Source organism: Phalangium opilio, unplaced genomic scaffold, assembly GCF_054372755.1.
Source record: "Phalangium opilio isolate 3A_F unplaced genomic scaffold, DU_Popi_V2 ptg000329l_1, whole genome shotgun sequence".
Classification (NCBI taxonomy): domain Eukaryota; kingdom Metazoa; phylum Arthropoda; class Arachnida; order Opiliones; family Phalangiidae; genus Phalangium; species Phalangium opilio.
The window spans coordinates 663,389-690,179 of record NW_028324226.1 but is presented as its reverse complement, the minus strand read 5'-3'; the positions used below and the strand labels follow the sequence as shown (position 1 = coordinate 690,179).

General features: G+C 34.2%; 1 long non-coding RNA gene across 1 annotated transcript; it reads right to left on the bottom strand.

Annotated features, from left to right (window-relative positions):
* Positions 1-165: 165 nt before the first annotated feature.
* Positions 166-26,708, bottom strand: LOC149610184 (uncharacterized). The gene is made up of 3 exons (XR_016376605.1): positions 26,533-26,708; positions 24,844-24,942; positions 166-197 (listed from the first exon to the last, which is right to left on the bottom strand). It is a non-coding gene; the product is annotated as an uncharacterized LOC149610184 (long non-coding RNA).
* Positions 26,709-26,791: the final 83 nt, after the last annotated feature.

The window sequence follows — 26,791 nt, the reverse complement described above, 5'->3', positions numbered from 1 at the left end:
ATCCAGAGGATAGAGAATAAACGTCACGTGACAACGGTACGATGACGTAACCGAGGGGGCCCCTTCAAATACGTTCTTCAAAGTCTAGGACGCGCCGGGATCCTTCTTCATTCATACGGTACGGTGGCATGGCATGGCATGGCTTGTTTTTTTTATATAATCAAACCAGCGTGCGAGCTGGGTCCATATGACGTAACCTGCATGTATAAGAGAAGAAACAAATTAAAGATTTTTAATATAGATTTAATTACTGGTTAAAATTAACTTGGAAGATGGTTTTAGAAGAATATTTCGAATTCCAATTTAGAGAAAAAGGTGTATGCAATAAGGAGTAGTCTAAACAAAGGGGTCGGTCTTTAAAGGCTTTATAAAGAGAAAAGGGAACCGTTTTTTTTTACTGAGACTAGATTCGCAGTGCATGTTGGGTAAAAAGGATGAAGGCAAAGCTGGCATAATCAATTCGACGCCTCCCTCCCTCACCCCTCTCTCTCTTAATCCCCCCTTCTCCATCCTCCCCCCCCTCCCGGTTAGTTTTATAGCTAGGCGTACAGTGAAGAGCAAAAAGAGGCGAACGAAGGGAGAAAAGAAGGGTCTAGGAAAAATAACTGAAGAAAAGCCTTTTTGAGATTCTCGGCAGCCTGGGCTCGCCTATATTAAACTCCAATTAACAATCGGTCTGGCTCGCGCCTCCCCATCACCCCCCCCTTCCCCAAACCCCCAAACCCCCAGCAATTCCTTTTTGATCCCCCTCAGTCTGCTATAGTCTGAAAAATGACAGATCAGATGGTTAATCTTGTTTAACCTATATCCATATTCGGATGGGAAAACTGACATACAAAAAGTACAAAATGCAATTTAGCAAGTGGAGGTTAGGAATTAGGAAACTACTCTAGTATATCAAGGTCAAACTAATTAAACTTCAAACAAAAGGACTAGTAACTTTGAAGCCCCATCTAACGTCTTTGGATTCACATACCCAATCAATTTTCCAGGAAAACCGATTTCCCTGACATTTCCTGTTTTCCCACCATGTATTTCCTTGCAACCCCTTCAAGGAAAATTTACTCGAGTCTCCTGAATTTTAATAAAAATTTATAAATTTTACATAATTTCCCCTGAATTTTAATAAAAGTTATAAATTTTACTGAATTTTGCCTGCATTTTAATAAAAATTATAAATTTTACTGAATTTTCCCTGAATTTTAATAAAAAATTTTATAAATTTCCCGGAGTTTTCCCTGACTTTTAATAAAAAAAATCATAAATTTCCCGGAGTTTTCCTTGAATTTCTAGTCAACAAATTTCTTTCCCCGACATTTCCAGGTTCTCCAGGTTTGTAAGATCCCTATACAGTTCCATCTTAACCCTTTATCTCAAATAGACGACACTGACAAGTTTTCTATTCACAACAATCTCATCTATTTCTAATCCAGAGAAGGATGAATCCATCTCCTTCCCCCAGCCGCCAGAATCCAGATTCCTTAAACCTCTGGATAGCAGCTTCCCCGCGTGGTTCTCTCTTTCTCTCGGGTTTAGAAAGAGAGAGAAGAGCTAGCCTCGGGTGTTTTTGTCTCGATCCCTCTCTGGCGGCGCGCCCTAAGAGAGCGCGTGGAGGAGAGAGAGAGACAGAGAAACAGCCTTACTCCCGTTGCTATAGCAACCATTCCGTTTTCAGGTTGCTACGTACGAATTAGAAGAAGGTGAAGAGGATGGAGAGTAAAAAAACGTGGTGGCTAGTGGTACTTCCTAGATCTCTCTCTCTCTCTCTCTCTCTCTCTGGCGCTCGCTGCCGCTAGCTGCGGCATTGGTGATGAGGATGACGCGATTTAACAGCGCGGTTTAAAAGTTAAAAAGTAAAATCGGATTTTCGTTATTCCCCAAAAACTCTCCTTTCTTCTCGTATCTCGAAAATCCTTCGCCAATTATTCGCGCGAAAGGATTAGTCCATTTTTTTTCATTTCTTCTTCTTTTAAAGCGCCGAAAAGTATGATTACTTCCATGGAAGAAATATTAAATTTTATGATAATTAATAGGTGTTGCTTTGGTTAATATAAAAAGAAATAAATTTAATTTAAATAATTTCAGCTAATAAAAAAATATAATGTCAGTATCGGGATAGTAATTTCAATATCGCAATAATAATAAAAAAGATACATTGTTCTAGGAAAAGCGCGGTTAGCCTCGGTAATTATTTAAATTACTCCCTAATTACTAACTAAAAAAAAGAAAATTGGATAAAAAAGCGTCAGTCACATGAAGCAAGGGGCGCTTTTCTCGCGAGCTAGGACTGTAATTTTAATCAAATTAAAATAGATATTTCAGATGAATGACATTGCCGTATATAGATATGACATTTCTTAGAGGCGAACTGATATTTACGTTAATTTCCATGCAAAGAAATCACCCCATACAAACGTATATAGTTATTTTAGGGATCATTCAGGGTTCATATACCAACAACGTTAGGAAAACAGATTTCCCTGACGTTTCCAAGTTTTTTTTCTCATATATTTCCCCTGACTTTTCCAGGTTTTTCCCATATATTTCCCTGACATCTCCAGGTTTTTTTCCATGTATTTCCCTGAAATTTCCAGGTTTTTCCATATATTTTCAGGTTTTTTCCCATATATTCCCCTGAAATTCCCAGGTTTTCCCCATATATTTCCCTGAAATTCCCAGGTTTTTCACATATAATTCCCTGACATCTCCAGGTTTTTTCCCATGTATTTCCCTGAAATTTCCTGGTTTTCCCATATATTTCCCGGACATTTCCGGGATCTTTCCCATATATTTCCCTGACATTTCCAAGATTTTTCCCTGAAAAATATTTTTGCTCATGTTACTTTTTCATGGCGTAATGTTTGGAAATTTTATGGGAAAAATTGGAAATTTCAAGACAAACTATAGGAAAATTTTAAAACTTAGGAAATGTAGGACGCATGACAGAAAAATTATATGAAAACAATTAAGCAGACCTTACACTCGCGCATCTTAAAATTAAATTAAAAAGTGACTAATTATTTTTAAAACAGCGAGCGAATGGAGACTTTAAAGTCAGTTAAAATTACCAAATTAAACTTTAGTCAACAATTAATTTCCCTGACATTTCCCGGTTTTCCAGGTTTGTATGAACCCTGTCATTTAATTGAATAAATTCAAAAGACTTATTAAAAAAAATAAATAAAAAACATAATAATAAAAAATATTAAACCTTAATTTTTATCAAATCATACCCCCATGATAACATCCCCAAAAATAACGAGTTTAGATGTTTTTTTTTATATTTAATAGCTAAGGGGATAAAATCATATATACAGGAAGATTTCATACCCCTTCTCCAATTAAACTATTTTAAATCGGGTTCATACGACGGCAATTATTGTCCAGAGCAGATTCGCCTAGCGTTGCCCGTCAGCCCTTCGGGGAATTTTTTATTACTTTTCGGGTCGCCATTTTAAAAGATGGCGTAACAAAGGATGTATGGAACTAGTATACTAGTAATAATAGTGAAATTAGTTGAAACACGCAATCAAAGCTATTCAATAAAGAAGTTTTGGTTACATTTCTGGGCACCATTTCATTCAAGATGGTAATAACGGATGGGAAAAATCTTAATTAGTGCTCGGGTACTACTTAAGAGCAACGTCCCTGCAAATTTCCAGCCTTCTAATTAAAGTGGTTTGGACTTGGCGTTGATTATAAGCATAAGTTCATATTAGCAAGATGGACTGCAAAACCAAGTTTAGTCAATTCTCGCGTCGTTCTTGAACTAGCTCTCAGTAAGTCTCTAGAAAATACGGAGTATAGGTAGTGTCATACTTCACGTAACATATCTTATAAAGGACTTCTACTTAACGTGCAAATACATTTCCCATTTCCCTGATTCACAGAATTACTTATTTACAAGGAACGTCTTGTTTCTCAGCTATATACGTTTGTCTTTTATAAAAACTCAAGTCTAAAAAATGCTTAAAAAACGAGGGGCACAAAATCAATGGTGTGTGTATAAACACAAGGCTGGAAAACGGTCATTATTAAACGCAATAAGTGTCTTTTTTTGTCTCTTTTCTCTCTTCCATTTTTTTCCCTTTCAATATCCTGTGAAATAGCTATCCCTACTCCTTTCCCGTGTTTTTAGGGGAGAAGCTCATTAAAAACTAATAAACAGAATAAAAAAATTTTTGATTCGTTTTTGAGATTGTTTCATGCAATTTACTGCAATTAAGAATTTGCTAGTGTAAGTTAAAAAAATATATATATATAATGAGCCGCATTTTATTATCTAACGATAACACGAACAATGTTTTTGTTAATTTGTACTTACAACGCGGAAATTTTCCCAAATTTTAAAATTTTAAATTGTTCTACTAATTTTAAATTGTATTAGTTAATTTTATAATATAGATTTATTAACAATTTCTATAGTTGACCTGAAAAGGGTGTCCCACTACTTGCTACTTTCAACTTTAAGCGAGTTCAAGGTATTTAAATTAAGGTTTTTCCAATTAATTAAGTTGTGTTTATGTTAGTTAACTGTGGAACCCAATTTTACAAACAAATGTGTATAAAAACTAACATAAAAGTACGCTTATTTCTAACCTTACCCAAGTTCAAGACATTAAATTAAAAAAAACTAACTTAAATTGTATTAATTAAATATAAAACCCAATATTTAGTTAACAAAAATGTATAAACAAACTTAAATGTACGCTACTCCTAACCTTATCCAAGTTCAAGATATTAAAATTAAAAAAAATCTAATTTAAATTATACTAATTAAATAAAAAACCCAATATTTAACTAACAAAAATGTATAAACCAACTTAAATGTACGCTACTCCTAATCTTACCAAAGTTCAAGATATTAAAATTGAAAAATTCTAATTTAAATTTTAATAATTAAATATAAACCCTATAATTCATTTAAAAAAAAGTTTATAAAACCAACTCATATGTACGCTACTATTAACCTTAGGTACCAAGTTAAAGATATTAAAATAAAAAAAATCTAATTAATTTAAATTCTTTTAATTAAATTTAAAACTCTAGATATTTCATTAACAAAAGTGTATAAAACCAAGCTAAAAGTATGCTACCAAAAAAAAGCTAAAGCATGATCCCCCTAACTCCCAACCTGACCCAACCCAAGTTCAAGGTATATTTACATAAGAGGAATTTCAAAAGAAGAGTAAAAAGAGTTTCTAAATGTTCTCCTTAACCTTCAACTTGAAATCTTAACCCCCCTCCTTGGATAAAATATAGCCAGTTATAAATATAAGAATTTAAAACCCACAGCGACTAAGATAATCAAAAGAAGAAAAACTTTAAAGAAGAGAAGAAAAAAATCGTTTAAAAAGAAAAGAATATATAAAAGTTAATAAATGATAATATACCATGAAAGTCGTAATTCGAACGTAGAACTCTGTTTAGTCCCTACCAGAGTCTAAAGTCCGTATCAGGTACAATTTACAATTCATTGAAACCAAAACCTTCAAGAACAAAACGTAGAAGACTCAAAATGAAACGCGACTTAGAGAAAAGAAAAAAAACTATTGCTCAAACTTTTTTACCCCTTTCTTGAAAAGAAATTTCTATCCATTTTGCGAGCAAAAACCACGTAACTTCTAATCCGAAATTGTTTAGAGATACGTGAAATTTGCTTAAAATTTATATTTTAAAAATGGTTTCGCGTATGAGGAGAGGAGAGGATCAAGTAGGGGTGTAGTTAGTTTGTTCTTGAATAAAAAAGAGGAGAGTTTGGAAGGAAAAAGGAAAGAAGAGAACGGAAAAAAACCTAAAAATGGACATAAATAAGAATTACGATATACTCTCGGTTGTGGTGTAAGATTTTGGGTGAAAAAAAAGTACCCCCTATAAAGGGTCTAACCACCTTAAATTTCCCTCCATCTTTGAGACCCTAGAAGCCAGCCAGCCAGCCAGATTTAGTTTACCCACTCTCTCCATTCCTGGGATGCTGGGAGGTTTAGAGTAAATGGCAGTATATATTCCGAAACTGTTAAGCCTTGTTTAGAAATATATATAGAAATCTTTTTTTTTCTAAAAAAAAAGGGTTAGGTTATGGACTATGGGCCTCTAACCAAAAAAAGAAAACGATGTGGCTAAAAAGGAAAATTTAAAAGTTTTTCTATTCATCTTCTTAGAAAGAACCAAAGGTCAAAATGTGTTTCTTAACATACCTAAAAAAAGGGTTGAAGAAAATATGTATGGGTAAGATTTTAGTAAAAAGAAAATATTTTAGACTATATAACATGCTTCAAACAAATTACGTTTTGGTGTCGTACCTATAGCTTCACCTGAAACGCAATACAGTGTGTTTCTAATAAGTCTGCCATAAATTAAGGGATATTGTGTTCTTTGGACGAACGATTTTGAGTCGAAAATGTAACTAAATGTAAATCTAAAAAAAGTGCTGGTAAATCTAAAAAAAAGTGCTTGTAAATCTAAAAAAAAGTGCTTGTAAATCTAAAAAAAGTGCTTGTAAATCTAAAAAAAGTGCTTGTAAATCTAAAAAAAGTGCTTGTAAATCTAAAAAAAAAGTGCTTGTAAATCTAAAAGAAAGTGCTTGTAAATCTAAAAGAAAGTGCTTGTAAATCTAAATAAGTGCTTGTAAATCTAAAAAAAAGTGCTTGTAAATCTAAAAAAAAGCGCTTGTAAATCTAAAAAAAGTGCTTGTAAATCTAAAAAAAGTGCTTGTAAATCTAAAAAAAGTGCTTGTAAATCTAAAATAAAGTGCTTGTAAATCTAGAAAAAGGTGCTTGTAAATCTAAAAAAAGTGCTTGTAAATCTAAAAAAAGTGCTTGTAAATCTAAAAAAAAGTGCTTGTAAATCTAAAAAAAGTGCTTGTAAATCTAAAAAAAGTGCTTGTAAATCTAAAAAACGTGCTTGTAAATCTAAAAAAAAGCTTCTAAATCTAAAAAAAAGTGCTTGTAAATCTAAAAAAAGTGCTTGTAAATCTAAAAATTCAAAAATATAGGAATTTATAGGAATGGGCTCCCTGTAACTTCTATCTCCATTTTGAGTCACTGTTTTCGAGTTGAGATTTGAGTATTTTAGGGACGACCCCTTAATTAAATAAAATCATTGTCTAAAATCAGTTTATTGAACAAATATAAGGGGTCATCCCTAAAGCATTCCAATCTTAACTTGAAAACAGAGGCCCGGACGGCAAAATGGCGATAGAAGTTACATTTTCGACTCGAAATCATAATTAATCCAAAGAACATCCCCTTTAATTTATTTCAGACTTATCAGAGCCACCCTGTATATGGAAAAAAGTTTTTGTATAATTAATATAACCTCCCTAATAAAGATAGCCCATAAACATCCGTTGCGAGACTAAACGCTAATAAAAAATGTATTACGAAACAAAATAGACCCTATACGTAACATCATAAAAAAGCTGATCAAAGTATAATCTCTCTCCTTTCGATCTTGGTTTAATTTTCAAAAATAAACAAGTTGGAAAAACCAAAATATTACCTCTCCGAGTCAAGACGACTACTTACAAACTTATTTACCCAGATATGGAAATGTTTCTTGAGTTAAAATTTATGAAATATTAAAGCAGTATACAAAGCATAGCAAATATACTGTAAATCAGAAGACATTTTACATCCAATAATGATATACTTGTACACATTAAAATCATCCGATTGGGGAAAAACGGGAAATAGAGATAAAACTTTGGAGGGATATTACCTTTACGTGTTTGTAAAGGCCCAATTTTCTAATCCTCAACTGTATGCCCTATATGTTCAAAGCCATATTCACAACAGGGTTGCCATGTAAACACTATCCTCTCGTTTCATCTCAACGATTTTCTTAGTTTGTCAACATGACTGTTAACGTTACATAACACCAAAGCTTATTTGTGGCTACACACACTGAAAGTAAATGCGTACCATAAAAAGCATGAAAACACGGAGCTATTATCCGATTACGATCAGACCTTTCACTGGTCTGCGCTGCGTTCAGCAGAGCTCACCAAAAAAGACAGCGGAATTTGGAAATGTTTACCGGTGAGGTCTGTCGTCATAGCTTTTCTCCGGTCATCGTCGTTTTATAAATGACGCTAGCGCAATAAAGCGTGCAAGGTACCAAGGCTTAACAAAAACTGTATGATAACATATTTATAGAGATAGGTAACAACTTTTATAATTAAAATTAGAAACTAACATATCTCTTAAAATTCTCGCGTGATCAACTGGTTTCACGCCAATTAAATAGCTATAGTCCCATAGAGCTATTTGTATTAATTCCTCCATGGTTTTTTCGCCAAGCTGAGAACTACGCGTTTTACGTCACGTTATCCAAAAAGCCGACTATTTTCTTTGAAGACAGCGCTAGCTCAGCGCTAACCACCGTGACGTCAAAATTCAAAAACAAATTCCCGTTATGTAGGACACTGCTAACAGCGCTGGGCTCTGCTGAACGCGGCCCAGATTTCCACCATGATTGTAAAATCTAAGCCTAATTATTTAAAAGTGTATTTAACTTTCGGCTCACTCTGAACCGTTAATGTCTCTGCATTACAGAAACGAAAACCAAACCCAAGCGTTTACTTTTTGGTTCATTAGGCCTATTGACAAATAAAAGTTCATTTGATCAACATAGAAGCGTTGTTCTTGTATTCACTTTAGAAAGGATTATGGTATAAACAGATGTAGTATAGCTTAAGTAATATATAAACATCCATTTTAAATAATAATATTAAAAAAATCTTTGGAATATCAAAATGAAATAGAGCTTTAAAGCTACAAAAGTACTACATGCATCATAATTACGAAAAATATTTCCACATATTCACTTTATATTAAGGATAAAGGGAATATTATGGTTCTGTAGGATTTCTTTACACATCAAAACAAAACGAACTTCTAACGCAGCGCACTACTGTAACAACGGACGGACACACACAGACAAAAACAGAGACTGCTTTTTAACTCTTTCCGTATTAATTTTGAATTGAGAAACAAGATTATCTTAAATATAAAAATAAATATAATTAATATTTAATATTTTCTTCGTTAGTTATTCGCCTTATTGAACGTTACATAGTTTTAAAAAAGAACAATTATACATTTTTGAGAGACTTGACTAATATTGGCGTTTGAAATGAAGCATACGCCGGTTGCTTTGCTTTACTCAAATAGGTAGTATATAAGGGTGTCGAACTACAGTTAAAAGCAAGAACAACCGCAATTGCGAAAACCTTTGGTGGACAACCCACCCTTGGGAGGCTAGACGTTTCTCGTAACCCTAGCTGATCGCCGCGAATGTCTTAAACCCAACGATGACGATGGAGTAGAAGCCAGGTGTGCAGACTGGTGTCCATGTGGGATGGACAAAAACCAAGACCAGAAGATGGTGGTGTAGAAGCCAGGTGTACAGACTGGTGTCCAAGTGGGATGGACAAAGACGAGAAGATGGTGGTGATTAGAAGCCAGTATGTACAGACTGGTGTCCAAGTGGAATGGACGAAGACCAGAAGATGGTGGTGATTAGAAGCTAGTATGTACAGACTGGTGTCCAAGTGGAATGGACGAGGACCAGAAGATAATGGTGATTAGAAGCCAGTATGTACAGTTTGGTGTCCGTGTGGAATGGACAAAGACCAGAAGATGGTGGTGTGAGCTATTTCCGTGACTGTGAATGCAGTTCGGAAATGGCGAACACGTTTGCTCCGATTTGGAAATTGCGAACGCGGTCACGTGGGTGTAACAACAGACACACTAACACACACACAAACAAACAAACAGACACACACGATCGTTACAGAACCTCTCCGTGACATACGTCACTCGGAGAGGTAAAAAGGCGTCCTTTGATCCTAAACGCACACGCGATTTCCCTCCCAAAAACCTATATATTGTCTTTTGGACTTTTTTTAGATACCCATATAAAAAAATATATATAAATGATACACATAAAAAAAATCTATCACAAAAAATTTAGAAGGATGTTGCGGTGGCCAGGTGGGGACTCTGCTCAGAAAAGATTGCGCCATCACCAAAAAGAAAGAAAGAAAAAAACTCGTGGTCTCCCTCGTGACGTGTAAAAATATCCTTAACCCTTTTTTATATATCAATTTTATTTTATATTAAATTGGTTGTAATATTACTAATAAATTCACCTGGTTCGTCTGCCCCAGATTATTTTAATGATTAAAAGGAGAGAAACAACTAGATAATTACGTTGCTAGCGAAGTATAGAGAGAGAGAGAAAGGGTTGAAATATTAAGTGATTGATGAATGAAATTCAATATACAAGATTGAAAAAAAAACGTTGATAGTGCTCAGTTTAGTGAAATTATTCCTTTTTAAAATGGAATAAGTTATTTCTTTTAAAAAGAGAAAGTAGGCCTAGGAGTCGTTCATGATTATGGGGTTCAAAACTATCTCCATAATCAAGAAATTGGTGGGGTTGTCACGTGAAAATTTAAATTATTTTAATTATAAGCATAACTTCATAAGAAATGTTCCATAAGTTTGTCACTGGTTACAAACTGTAGCTTGTTATGAAGTGACGCAGGTCATAGATTCTCGTAAAGCGACGCCTGGTGAGGCGCTGTCAAAGGCTTAGTACAGACTAAATAGGTGAAGATGGATTGCAAAACCAACCGAGCGTAGTCAATTTTCCAATTATCTCTCAGTAAGTCTCTAGCATTAAGAAGTATAGGTAGTGTCATACTTATGGATGGAAAATACCTTATAAACTTATGCTATAAGTTATCTGGCGTTTGCCCGGGGTATTTTAAGGGTATACTGGAAACCGGGAAGAGTTTCCTGTCTATGATTGTAAACACTAATTACTATAAATAGTCTTTGGGCAAACCCAAATAAAATATCTGCAGTCGTAATGTTGTTTTGTTTTTTACAAACTAAAGTTGTTTACGAACATTTAATTTCAATAAAAAGATGCTTAAATGGGGGTTAATTGTAGCTTTATAGCTAAAATGTTACGAGTGCAAATTGCACTAATACGAGTCGAAAATAAGCAAGTATTTCCTACTTAAAAGAAAAATATTTAGAAATAAAAAAATTCTTACGGTTGTAAAATTTATAAATTGTAATTTTTGAATAAATCAAGATGAAAAATATTCAATTTGTTGTGAAATTAATTCTTTAAATCTTTACCTCGAATAAATTGATTTTCTCCTAATTTTTTTTAAATAAAATTTGTGCACAAAAATGGTAAAAAAAGAAAGGTCTTTTTTTGTCTCCTTATTTCTTCTTTTTTTAAATAAAAAAAGAGGGGCATCGACTCGTTATAAATGAAGGTAATGTGGAAAGCTGATGGGATGAGGACATTTGCAATGTATTAAATCAATAAAAAAGAGTTAGGGGAGCCAAGTTAAAAAAGGGTTGCTTCGATAAGATAGACGACCACTTGTCTTTTTTAGACTGAAAGCTAAATACCTTTTAACCCCCCCCCCAAAAGAAACTATAACATAGATACAGAGAAAAAAATCCTCGATATTTTGATATACAAAATATCAAGAAGCTGTTTAATTATCTCTGGAATATTCGACTTGTTTCCCTTAACCATACACATAATTTCTCAGGCTTTTAAAGCGGAAGCTAAAGATAGAATTAATTATTAATAAATTAAATTAAATTAAATTAAAAATCAAGGTGATAATTAAATAGATTCATGATTGAAGGATTAAAAAATTGTTGCATACCGGACTAAAAGGGGAAAAAAACATAACATTTTTTTTTTCAGTCCAAATTTAAAAAAACTCAACTAAGTTATATTGAAAAAAAAAAAAAAAATGAGTCCAAACTTCTTAGATAAAAAAAGCGTATAGCTAGAAGCCATTGAACTTTTTGTTTTAAATTTTAACAAGTATATACATGTATATATAGTTAAAACAACCTCCCTAATATTCAACAATAACTATATATTGGGAGTGGCAACTTCACGAGTTAAGAACAACAACAAAAAAAATATGATCGATTGATTTTGTTAATTAATACACTTTTCCCATGCAAAGAACCCTCAAAAAATGAATAAATACATTAATATAAAATTAAGGATAGTATAATTATTATTCCTTTTACTAATTAGCTAATTTCAAATTTGTAGTAGAGAAAAAAGAAAAAAAAAAAGGTGAAAGCATTTTGAGAGAGAGAGAGATAGAATTAGAATCATTTATATTTAAAGATAGGTAAATGCTAAGGTCACCAGAAGGGAGGGGCCACTTTTCGCGGCTTAAAATAAGGGGTGACGCCTAAAGAACCACCTAAAACTGATGAAGAACTCACGGGTTAAGCGCTTAAAACAACGAGAAAGGACACACACAAAAAACGGATAAGAAAGAAAAAATCGAATTAAAAAAATAAATCTCCAAGGCACGAACGAACGAACGAACTATAACGTCGAATCTGTAAAAGCAAACTTAAACTTTCCATTCGCGTGTCGTAACACCTTTACTGATTGTCATCTACGGACGGTGATAGACGTCCACCCAGTTAAGCCTAATTAAGATAAAGCTCTAGATATATTTAAAAAAGTCCACGTTCCCCGCTTTAACCCCATTCCATATAATTAAGTGGACAAAAATACGTCGCGCGACAAAACGCGCGAGATTTTGAACCATTCGTTTCATCCCTAACTAACTAAATTGATTCAATAGAAGAATATTACCAGAAAGGGAAATATTATTATGGATAATCTACGGTCGGTACCTTTATACGTATTGTTTTAAGATATTTGAATGAATTGAAAAGGGATTTTCCAATTTAATCACCCATTTATATTGGGCGCGGATTTCCTATTACATACTTTCGGGGTCTATATGCATATAGAGAGGGAGGAGAGAAAAAAAGCGGGAAATTTTGATGCACAACTGAACACGGATAAAATAAAAAAAAGGCGCGAAAAATACAGCAGACGCGATAAAATCCCCCGCAATTTTATGAAATTTTAATGTAATGTTAGGTATATAAATTTAGAAGGGGAGAAAATTGTAAAAAAAAAAATAAAAAAATAAAAAATACAACTCTTACTTTGATTAAAAAATAGTGTGGATGAAAGATTTAATTCCCAAACTTATAAAACTCTATTATACACTTTGATAATTTAAACTGTTAAATATCATAATAATATGTCGGCTTGTTAATGGATTTTTTTTCTCATTCATTCATTTATACGTTGTATATAATTAAGTCGACACTTTTAATTTAATATTTAAAAGGTGATGGGAATATAATTTAATTTTCTCTCTCTCTCTCTCTCTTTACTTAACCCCTTAATTAACATCCCATAATAATTTAAAGACATAATATAATATTATAATATTAAAACTTAAATTTTAATATGATTATCGCGAAAAACTTCAAAAAAAAAATTTAACTATAAGGTGTGTTTAACAGACCCAACCCCACATAACTGATTTAAAAATCTTAAGGCGTATATACTAATCTAACCCACGTTTGTCTTATATTTTTATGAAAAAAAAAAAAACAAGCGAAGTTCATTTTTTTTTCTTGTATTTTTTTTTTAGCCCTTGGCTTTTAAAACAATTACGTTCTTTAAAATTGGAGCGATTTAGTTAAATCTTTAAAAGATAAATTCGGTCAGAATCGCGTTGCCCCCGCAACCCCCAGGGGGGGGGGGTAACTGGGGGGAAGGGGGAGGGGATAAAAGTTCCTCTAAATTAAAAATTTACAAAATTCGCGATAATTACAGACACAGCTCTTCTTGACGTCTCAAAAAAAATTACATAAAATAAAAATAAAATATTTTTATGCCTGAAACAAAAATAACTCTCTACAAAAAAACCCCAGAGCTAAAATACCAGCACGATTTATAATAAAAAAAAAACCTGAACAACAACCAAGGGGTAAACCACTCATTAACACATTTACATTCAATTAAATAGATATGTGCACATATAGACACGGAATTCCCGACTCCAGAGTGATTAATCCCTCGAACAACAAGTTAAATGGACAGAATTAGCTCTAATTAATTTCACCCTTTTATTTCTGGCCAAAAATTAGGGAGGGTTACCGGTATAAAATAAAAAAAATAAAAAAAAACTTAGCTAATAATACCAACGCAACGAGTTTTTAATTTTTTCTAAGAAAAAAATAAAAGTAATGGTGTGTTGGGGCTTGTGTTGAAGCTATATTAAATATATGCAAAGGATATACCCCTTTCATATCCCCACATACACTAAAAAAGCAAAGCAAAGCTAGCCGCATCCTTTTTGGAATGAAAATCATCATCCAAAGTCCCTTACGGCTCCGGCTGTTCCCCAAAAATTCTACCGACGGGATGAGGGGTGCAATCGAGTAATTTTTTGCCAAATAAAAGTATATTAATTGAAAGTTTTGATTAATATCATCGAAATTAAATGACCGAGTTTTAATGAGAGTATGGGTTAGAAATAGCGCGCGCGAAACCCATATCGCACGTGTATGAAAAAGTTAAAATTTTGGCGCAAGAAATCCACATCGCACGTGTAGGAAAAGGTTTAAATTTTGGCGCGAGATAAATCATCGCACGTGCTTTTCAATTTCCCACGGTTTTGAGTTTGAGTCTGATAGCGAATTGGACTGCTCGGGGCGCTCTCGGAGTGCTCTGAAAAGTCTTTTGTTTTCCATTGGAAAATTTAGATTCACGTTTTCTATTGGTCAGCCCGAGTTCCACTCGGAACCGATCTGTATAAAAACACAGATCAGTGTGGGTCGCTCGGTAAAACGGCATAGACATTTTGGCGGGAAAAAAACTAATGAGATGGAGTTTACTTCTTTCCCCGCCAAAATGTCTATGCCGATTTACAAAGCGATCTGTCCTTTTATACAGTTCGGATCGGTTCCGAGCGCGCTACTGAACATTGAAAGACGCTAACCCAAAGAAAAGGTGATCTATCTATTAACTATGGAACACGCAAAAAAATTCCAGAGCAGGCTCCGAGCAATGCAATGTAATTCGCAACAAAAGACGATTTGAAAAGAAGGTTATAATAATTTTGGTTTACTTCACTCGCGGATTTAGTTTATTAGCTTGAGACGAAAGGGTTAAAACGTCCCTCCAGCGTAAACTTTGAAACCGGTTGAGGTTGTCTGGGGATGCGGTTTGCTTTTTGCTTTTATAGAAAAGTTTAGTACAACCAAACTTGGGAGGAAAAAATATCTCAGGGGTCTGTTTGCAAAAATTGACGGTGCTGTTCTGACTAACTATAAAAAGAAATATATAATATTAAAGGGATACTGACACTATTAATTCCATACGATTATTACATTATTATTCTTAGTAACTCTTCGAATTCATCCGGATATTTCGATAGCCCTTGGACAGATAAAAATAAAAGAGAGCTAGACGGCAATCCTTATCCCACGCCTAATAAGAGCGTCTAGGGATAAAAAGGGAGAAAAAAAATCAACCCTCTCTCATCACTATGAACTATTATTAACTTTGTTTAGTGCTAAATTTTTTTGTTGTTTTCGTTAATATCAGGGTAAGGTAAGAATTTAAAACCTCGGATACAAAAACGTCGTAACTGTAAATGAAATATAAGATTTTTTTTTCTTGATCAACCTCTTCTAGGCCTACAACAGAGTACTGAAAAGCTTGTAGAATTCTGTTCAATTCAGTTCCAAATCTGAGATACTCTAATAACAATTACTGGCAACACTGAAGCGTTGTTAAAGTTACGAAAAAGGGGGGGGAGGAAATTTCGCTAGCCCCATACGCGCGCAAATATCTATTCCTTTTAAATTCAGAACAAATTTACTTAATACCTTTTACTCTTTAAAGATGAAACAGTAATTAGACTGTGTCAGGAATAATTAATTTGATCTAAAATTAACTTCTTATTTGAGAAGGTATTTAAATTGTCACTTATACAGAAACGATTGAAGTTAACCCTTACTAAAATTATAAGAGGGTGTATATAGATAACTTTCTCATTTTTTTTCTGTTGAAACCATTAAAAAAATAAGACAGAAAAAAAAAAGAAAAAAAACCTCTTAGTGTATCCCGGTATTTATTAGCATCATAATTTCTGTTTCAAGTCGTATATTTGGAAATCTTTTGTGCTAAGAACGTTTTTTTTTTCTCCTTCTTCACCATATAGTCAGGAGAGTAAGAAAAAATATATATTTATCCCCACAAACGCCTGTTTTTTGTTAACATCCCAAACTCCAAGAGGGTTTAATTCTGTCTCTTCTTAAACTAATTTATTATTTTTTGCCATTTTTTTTTCCGCCAAAGGAAAAAAAAAAGATATCCAAGGGTCACGAGAAAATCCGTATTGAAAAAAAAAAAAAAATCAGGACTAAGAGAAATGGTTGTGTTGTTGTTGCACCCAAAATTTTAGGACAAATAATTTTTAAAGAGTTTTGTAAAGATATCCCTCAACCATCTGATCTACAAACATTAATTTACCCCGGTTACCAACACTACTACGCTGTTCTGTTACCAGGGTTTAAATAAAAAAAATATGTACGTGAACTGCATAGAAAAAAAGGCGCGTGAAGGGTTTTTAAGCGTTCAATATACATAGTTTCCACAAAAGGGTCTTTTTGCCGTTCCCCCAGTGTTGCCAGGCTGTTAATGAGTGAAGAAATTGGCGGAGAGAAAGGATAGCAGTTCAGTTTCAATCAGTATTTGACTGACAGAGGTCCTGACAACACTGCGCTGAAGTTTAAGTGCCCAGAGAGAGAGCGGGGAGGAATTTTCTGTAGCCCTTTCGCAACTGAAAACTATCTATATATATATTTTTTCCACATTTTTAGCCACATCGTAGTATACGATAGGCTCTTAGTTTGACCCGAGCTGTAGTAGTAGTAGTAGTAGTAGTAGTAACAGTAGTAACAGTAGTGGCCGGAGTTTTCGCTTTCGTTATCGTCAGATTTTAGCTTAAAAGGAACTTTATATTACCACAACCCACCCATAGGGGTAACTGGGCTCGGTTAGAGATTTAATTTTAATTAAAATTTTTTTGAGATCGCAGCCGGGATTCGAACCCGGGTCGTTGGCGTGGTAAGCAAAGATTCTACCATTGAGCCATAGAGACTTGATAGAAACTCCGAGTTTTTTATTATTTATTTTTATCTCTAAAATGTCGGGGTGATGTGGGGTGGGGTACCTCTTAATCTGTGGGGTCGGATACTTATGAATTTGTATGTTTAGGGTTTTTATATTTATTTTCTTTTTATTTATGTGCTAATTAAATAGATAACGATTTTCCCCTTTTCGTTCTCGTTCGGTAGCTATCGCCATCTATGTTATGATTGACTGGAACGTTTTGGCGGTTAATTCAAATGTGGGGTTAGATAGAGCTAACATAGTGTTAAATGAGCGTAATGCGTTTGATCATTTTAGCATTGCTAAAGGTAATTCGAGGGGATAATCACTAAAATGGGTAATCACTATAATGAACTTGTATCTTTGGGGTCGGATACTTCTGAACTTGTATCTTTGGGGTCGGATACTTCTGAACTTGTATCTTTGGGGTCGGATACTTCTGAACTTGAATCTTTGGGGTCGGATACTTCTGAACTTGAATCTTTGGGGTCGGATACTTCTGAACTTGAATCTTTGGGGTCGGATACTTCTGAACTTGAATCTTTGGGGTCGGATACTTCTGAACTTGAATCTTTGGGGTCGGATACTTCTGAACTTGAATCTTTGGGGTCGGATACTTCTGAACTTGAATCTTTGGGGTCGGATACTTCTGAACTTGAATCTTTGGGGTCGGATACTTCTGAATTTGAATCTTTGGGGTCGGATACTTCTGAACTTGAATCTTTGGGGTCGGATACTTCTGAACTTGTGTCTTTGGGGTCGGATACTTCTGAACTTGTGTCTTTGGGGTCGGATACTTCTGAACTTGTATCTTTGGGGTCGGATACTTCTGAACTTGTATCTTTGGGGTCGGATACTTCTGAACTTGTATCTTTGGGGTCGGATACTTCTGAACTTGTATCTTTGGGGTCGGATACTTCTGAACTTGTATCTTTGGGGTATGGGTTTAGATAGAGCTAACATAGTGTTAAATGAGCGTTACGCGTTTGATCATTTTAGCATTGCTAAAGGTAATTCGAGGGAATAATCACTATAACTAAACTTTCGCTTTCAAACGTTTCTGGGCATAAATATCTGTTCTTCGATTCGCCGGAATATTAGAATTACAGCGTAAGTAAGTTTATACGGTTATAATTTTATCACTGTTTAGAGTAGGGCATCGAGGGGCTATTAACTCTGATTTTATGCACGGTAAATCATTTAAGCATTGTAAAAGATAGCGCTATTCACTCATTAGGGTAAGTTATAGAGGGGTTATCCACTCATTAGGGTAGGGTATAGAGGGGCTATTCACTCGTACGATGTGGCTACTATTACGAGCCCTTGGGCCGTCTTGTTTTTTTTTTAAAATAACCTTTTCGAAACTAGCCGACTCCCGTATGGATGCTTCGTGATTCTAGTTAGTATATTTCATACCCCCAATTCCATATTTAGCACCCCCCCCCCCCCCCTCCTGCTTTACTGAAGTAAACGTGGTGTAAACGAAGCTTCTGTTCCCCCTGGACATAATTAATGGGGAATTTTTCATTTTTACAAACTTAAAAGGAAAAAAAGGAAAAATTAACAATAATTAACTCCGGATACAATGCTTAAGACGCATGCCTATTACTAACTAGTTACTTAATTTATTTTTTGTAAATGGTGTAATTTAAAGCATTTCATATCAATATTAGAATAAATTTCGTAATTAATCGTTCTATTGTTTCTAAAAATAGTGTTTGAAAGAAATGATTTTTAAATTAATTGAATTGCAGCTTAAATGTTTTAAAACTCTGTAATTTGCAATTTTAAATTCATTAAAAATCTAAAAATAAATGTTTCTAACGCCACGTGGTTATAGGCTAATTTCGCGAGGCGGGTTAATAAACTATTTAATGGGATTAAAATACCATAAGCGCTTCACGCCTGACCAAATTTACTAACGTTTATGAACTGAGAGGATTGACAACTTTACAACTAAGTAACGAGGTTTAATTACAATACGATGGATCATAAGCTATGTTTCATAAGTTTGACACTGCTTACAAACTGGAGCTTGTCATGAAGTGACGTAAGTCATAGATTGGAGGTAAAGCGACGCCTGGTCAAAGGCTTAGTACAGACTAAATAGGAGAAGATGGACTGCAAAACTAACCGAGTGTATACTTCAATTCTCGGTTGTCGTTCTTGAACTAGCTCGAGCTATAAGTCTCTATCATTACGAAGTATAGGTAGTGTCATACTTATGGAACATATCACTTATAAACTTATGGTTAAAGTAAACGCCTCTGAGAAATTAAAACAACTATGAAATTTATACAACTTAGTCGAGCTATTTTAGGACCAAACGCGTTCAATGGAATATATTTTCACGGTTACTGGAATTCCGAGCGAACTTGAAACCATTAGAAACCACATATTTCGGTTAGATATTCATAAACTGTGGTAGATTGGAGGGAGCTTTATTATAAAAATTACTACTCTATTAGACAAATTTTTGCCAATATTACTAATGTTTATCAAATCTCGCGCTAAATTTCATTCGACATTAAGCGTGCCGCTTAAATTAGGTTAACAAGAAGGCAAAGTGTTACGCGATTGGTCGGAGGAGGTGCTACTTTCAAATTATAAATGAAATCTCAAATTAATTTGAATTCCAAAATCACTCGGAGGTATTTCCTGGATGTTTCATTAAGCATATTGGTCTTATAATTAGTAGAAGAATGGATAAAAAAAATCACTTGATTTTCCATTTCACCCTCCCTTTAAGAACGTCCTAATATTTAAATTTTATGATTAACAACTAATTAAGCATAGATTTAATTAAATTGGAAGCTGTTAAAAAACTGATTCTTAGAAAACAACATCATGCAGACTCTTATCTTAATCATACGGTGCATGGCCCCAAGGAGTAAATTTAATGTTTAGTGTCTACGTACAAATAAAACTCATCCCAGTTATAGTTCCTTAAAACTCACCACGGGCAACACCGGGTAGCTTAGATAGTAATTAAATAAATCAAAATTATTTACATTAATTTATGAACTTCACTACTCTAAATGGTTAAAAAAAAAGAGGAGAAATCGAATTAAAAACGGACGTAAAAGTCCTAAATAGTTTAAACTAATAAGCCGTACATCGGATACAATGTATTCATGAGTGCATAAGGATGAGGTACGCTCAATCAGTCAACCGTATAAGAAATTTGAAGGGCGCATGCGGGTAGCGGGCCGTAGCCAAGAAAAATACCAATTTGAGGGGAGGCACAATCGAGGTGGTAACCACTTATCGACACTTCAATAGTTGACAACCACGTCTCGTCAAATCACCACCTTGAATGTCACAATCCCTTTACAAAAAAAAAAAAATCAAATAGAGGGTCAATCTACTCTTTGTAATTTAAATGACTTTGTTTCCTATGTATAACAATAGCATCTTGGGTTCTTAGCGTCCTTTCGTTATCTAACAGTAGCTATACGTGATCGCAATAAATAAGGATGTATTTACCATGTTGCTGTGCGTGTGTAAATGGCTTATTTATTTTATTACTCGCAACAGCTATAGGAGTAGATTAGGCGTGAAAATTTAATATTCTTATTATCAAAAATTGTCTCACAAAAAAATGAACCTCAAAAATTTAAAGTTCAATCGACTAATAATTTGTCACGTGATAGATTTTATAAATACGTCAACCTTACGAGTGATATGAAGGTAAAGAAGGTATTATAAAGTATATAAGGTTTTCTTATTTCTGTCACAATAGAGTAATATCTTTCACATATATGGCAACGTCATAACCCTCTATCTCTTACCTTAGTGATATCCCCCCTTCCGAAGGCAAATAGTATTCTCTAATACAAAGTTGCCTTCAACGAAGGGGATACACAGTTCACTCCCCCTCTCTACCGATATTACTCTATTTGGAATATTTCTAATTCTAATAAAATATAAAATTTTTTGCGTAGAAAAAGGAATTCACCATAAAATAATACTATTTTCATTGTTTCGATTAGTTAAATTTGAATTATAAAATTATTACTATATTAAACTAAATTACACGCTTTATTAATATCATTTTTCTCAACCCTCTCCCCTCTCCACCCCACTCCTTCCATCTCCCGCCAAAATATCCCACCAAAATAGCTCTCTCGCGCCATCTACTCGTTAACATTCGAACTATTACCCCTGGCAAGATTTCTTTCCCCTATATCCCGGAAGGTTGCTAAGCAACGAAACCCGGACGACTGCGCGCGCACTTGAAAACCGTTCGACTAAAACTTTTGAATTGTGTTTGACTAAATATAGCCAATACAGCCAAAGGTAGGAAAATTCCATTACTATTAACTAGGTTCTAATTTGGGATAAATTTTGCCACTACACAAATTTCGATGTAACCAGATTTAAAGGAATACAGTATTAATATACAAACAAGGGTATGCAGTAAAACAATCCTATGGTAGAGTTACCGCCGGGATTCCCTAAGTCTAAGCCTAGTACCCCCCAAAACCCCGCGCAAAAAACAAAGGATTCCCCCAAAGTAAAAAACATTGGAAACGAAACTTACATCACATATTTCATCCCAGAATGATTATATTCTTTCTCTCCTTGATCTTGGGCACATAGTTCATCACAAATCACGCGATTTTGATCCAATTAAGACCTAATTATAGCCGAACTAATAAGCTAAAAATAATCTACCGGCACTTACGATTGGGAGATATCCATCAAACTGACGAGCATCACACTTCGAGAAGAGGGCGTCCCGGCTTCGGGGGCTCTGTGCTTACTGCTTAGGTGGAACAAAGACAAGGGAAGGGGTGAAAAGAGGGGGGCGATTACGGACGCAACTTCGTAACGGTCGTTTAAATTTGAAATTTAAAATAAAATAATTCGCGCGCTTAGAGCTTAAACGTCATAAATCGACGGGATAAAAAAGGCGTAACTCTACTTTGATATAAGCGTTAAATATTGACAGTTACGACAAATGATAAGTAATCTGGCAATTAAAGTCTGTCAGGAAATCATTTCCATGAAGAAAGAAGATTCAAAGAAGACATTAAGGAAAATGAGAGGGGGAGAGAAATGGAACGAAAAAGGAAATAAAGGAAATATTCCAACCTTGCAAAAATTGTCAACCCTCCTTCTATCCCCCTACTATTTCCTATTCTTTTTTGAGCTAGTCTGAAACAATGCCTCTAAACAAGAAAAGCTAAATTGAATGGGAGACAAAAAAAACTCCTTCGATCCCATATTTATTTCGAGAGGGTAATCACAATAAACAAGTGAAGCTTTGAAGCCTCAGAACTCTGACAATTCAAATGCTAACGGAACACGGTTTGAGGATGATATAGACAAAATTTTTCTCTATCCAATGTTACCAGAAGAAAATAGCAATCTAGTAATTGGAACCAAACCAACCACAGCTGCAGTAAATAAGGTTTTTTTTAATTAGTTTTGGAACCACGTACGTGGCACGGGGGTCAGAACATAGACAAACTACAGGACATCAAAACTATGGCAATTGAAGTGTTATAAATTTAACTGTCCTCTTTCCAATGGTACCAAGTACTTGGACGTATAGTCACGTATATCATACCGAGCTCGATTAATTAATGTTTTTAAAAACAATGAAATCTTTGGAATGTCAGTTTTTGAACGTGAGATGTTCAGAACTATCTTCTGGAGTGATTAATCCCTCGATTTGTCCTTCTTCCTTCCTTGGTATTTTCTTTACAATGACGCCAATTGCTCGATTTGCCTTGGCAATCTGTCCCGCTCACCTACCTCTCCGTTTATTTTAAAGAAAGGGTATATAGCAATTTTGTCCCCGCCATATTCTTATCCTCCTTTGCAAGACGTAATCAATAAGCAAATTGATTTTATAAACAGATAAAAAACTCGAGGCAAGAAAAAGAATGATAGAAGCGTATTGTTCCATCCAATAAAAACAATGCCCCTTTTTCCAAGGTGCCCCCTCCGACATCCACTACCCACTCCTATCTCTCGCGCCCATTTCTGCATCTTCAAGGTACAGTACAAATATTTCAGTTTTCTTTATATCTTGTAAATAACTGCGGAGTAAATAATGAATTAACTAAAGAATTAAGCATAATTCACGTTCTACAATTTAATTAAATGGATCGATAGTTTCTGATAAGTCTGCCATAAATTAAGGGGGATGTTCTTTGGACTAACGATTTTGAGCCGAAAATGTAACTTCTATCTCCATTCTGCCGTCCTGGCCACTGTTTTCGAGTTATGAATTGAGTGTTTTAGGGATGACCCCTTAATTATATTAGAAACAATTCTTTAAATCAGTTTCTTAAGTATAAGGGATCATCCGTAAAATACTCTAGACAATATTAACTTGAAAACAGTGGCCCTGACGGCAAAGTATCATAAAACGTCTTTGAATCAATTTTTTTAAAATATCACAAATGATAAAAACTTAATTTACGAAGTAAACTTTTCCTTTAAAAAATATAAGAAGGAAGAGGTTAACGGATGAACGGGAAGATTTTCTTTTTCGCTTGAACTGATTCGATGCAATTTCGAAACATTAAAGTATCATATCACTAGGAAGCTCAAGATGAGGATGGAGGTAGAGAGAGAGAAAGGGATTCTAGGAGGATGGGTGCATTATTGTCTCGGCTTTATTGTCATATCGAACTGCGCTATTGAAACCTCCCAATCGTTTTTATTATTTTTTACCCCTCTAGCTATCTTTATTTTTTTACTTTCCTTTTCTTCCAAAGGATGGAGAAGGGAGGAAGATTGGAAGATGCTGCGAGAGAGAGAGAGAGAGAGAGAGAAAAATAGTTATTTTACGACGGTAATTACCTGACAGACACTTGACAAAACGACAATGCCCAAAATGGGTAATTTTGAATCAGGGGAGGTTTGGTTCATGCAATACGGGTTTATAGCTTAGAGACAGATAAAGAAAAACCATTTAAATTCGAAAATAATAAATTCTTCCTTAAATTAAACAATAATGTTTCAAATAATTGACACTTAAACCTAAATCACAAATATTTAAATCAGGAATTTAGAAATAGAAATTTGAAATTTGAGTATCATTATATAATTTAATTTTAAACACTTGAGGAAGAATTAAGGAAAGCATTTTGCGTGTTAAAATTATGGCGGGAACATACGAGAATTTTTCTGTAATGCGAATAAATCCCAGAAGACGCAAGTACGTATCCCTAGGCTATAAAGGTATCAAAGGCGCGCGAAATTGGTTTAAGCGGGTTGGTAAAGTCATTAAATCAATTCAGATATCGACAAATATATATATAAACGATATTTAAGGAATGAAACAAAAATTACACTGCGTGTTAAGTATTCAGGTCGGGATATCAAATGTTATTTTTTCCTCTCTCTCTTTCTCTCACTATCTCATTTTGACTCAATTTTAATTCAAGATACATCTTATTACGGTGAAATTCGGTAATTTTTTATATATATATTCTAACCACATTTTAAAATGAGTGAAGGTCACTTAATAGGCATGTAATTAAGTATATCTTACATGTATCGGAAAACTATATTTTGTTTCAACATATCTACCTTCGAAAAAGAAAAAAAAAACTAGACGAAAAAATTCTCAAGTTACATCTACACCAAGATAAATATACACTTACCGAGATTAAGTCTAATTATTCAATAATTACTAATGAATTTAACCTTAAAACTAAAATTAGAAGAAAATATTATTTGGTGAACATTTTTCTTCTTTTTCAAGCTCATATTGAAAAAGTGGCGCCAAACTCTCTTATAACTTAATTAAGATAAACTCACCAAGTTCTTACGCCGTTGAAGAAGTACTTGTCCAACTTGAAGCTTTTCTGAATTTCAACCAATAGAAACGCGGTTCCTCCCTGGAAGAGAACACCGTTGCTAGAAACGAAAGCGAATGTATGTAAAAAAAAAATAATTAACTTTTTTTTGGTAAAAAGAGTTTGAAGTTTACAAGGAGGTTTAACCCCCAAGTCTGTATTTAAAAAGGATAAACCCCTCCGCTTGAAAAACGAGCAGCGGGTTCAACCAATTAGCCTAATTGCATTGGGTGTGGATAAGAATTAGTTTGAGTAAAAAAATTAAAGGGGGGATTTGCAGAGCCATCATTACCTTTCCTAGAATCTTGGGATGAGGGAAGCGCGAGAGCAGTGATGGAAAGGATTGGAAGAGGAGAGAGAGAGGATGCATTAGGATCACGTGGATCGACTGTCTACCTCAGTTTTTTTCTCCTCCTTTTGGGTTTGAGAGATTCTTTATGAATTCGTATTATTTGTGCACGATGGACAATTTGGAAATTTTTTAAAAAATGACATATATTTAGTGGATTGAATTTAAATTTGAATAAAGGTATTTTTAGTCGAAGAAAGAAATCTCTGAATCTTTTACAAGGGCTAGCAAGGGGCTGGATGTGGGTGGTATAGGCGTAAAATGCCCCCCAGGGGTAAAAAGAAAGAGCGGGAAACTGTCACTCCAAAAGTGGCATAATAAGAGCCCATTTTAGTAAGGGAGATCGAACCTCCGGATAACATTATTCTTTGGTCACTCGAAAAAAAATTGATCAAAGGACAAAAATTCAAGTTACAATTTAACTGTAGACCAGCTAATAGAGAGGAGGAAATATAATCTAGCCTTTGATAATGGTAACGAGTTACGCTGACTGACCATTGGTAAAAAATAATCTCTCGGATTCGGACTAAAGGATGAATTATTTCTTTCACGGGGAAGCTCTGAAAAATTGCAAAATGTCATGGACAGACAGTTTTTTAATCCAGCCAGAGGCGTAACGAGACAAACCAGACACGGTCAGCGACTAAACCATCCAACGAGGGAATTGGCAGTTCATCTTAAATAAGGTAAGATTTACACCCGTATAAAGTTGAATACTGTCGAGAGCCTATCTCAAGAGAGAGAGATAAAAAGAAATTCTCGATTGGAATGAATTTCATTTTCGGCAAGGATCTGCCAAATCAGTATCTACTTTTTTTTCTTTCATTTTTGCCCAAATTTGATTTTCTAACTTCTCCCGCAATCTTTTCAGGGACCGAAATAGAATTACTTACACCTTTATAAATTGCAAGGGATATTTATTCCTTCAGTTTTCTATTCATGGAAGAATATTTCGCAAAATTGTTTAATTTTTATACCTATTTTCGCAAAATTATTTAGTTTCAAAATAGGTATAAAATTTAAATGGCAGGATATTTTTTTTAATATTAATATTAAATGCATCAATGAATGTTTTAAAATATTCCCTTCATTGGTTTTAAAATATATCAATAAATTAATTAACGAAACGAGTCACGTGGTAGAAGAATTTGAAATTTCTACGTCCATATCTTTACACCTTTTAAGGTTATAATTTTTATTTATTGGAGCGTATTTTTAAAAGGTTTTATTTATACACTTTATTAGTTTCATTCGAGCAAAAAATATCGTGCCACCTTATGTATACTAATAGACGGAACTTACGTTCAAACTGAAGGCCACAACGCTAGTGTTTAGTTTATTCTGAGAGGAAAATATACGTGGCCGCTATTATATTTACTAAATTACGACTGTGTTTTATATTTGCTATTTTATTATCCTAGCCAGGTTTTTAGGTACTATTTACACAAGCAAATGTTTGCGAAATTCCCCCTTTTTTATCAACATCTTCCCTCATTTAAACTTTATCAGGATAATGGCAATGGATGTTATCTTTAAGCAAGGTTTAATAAGGTTAAAAGTA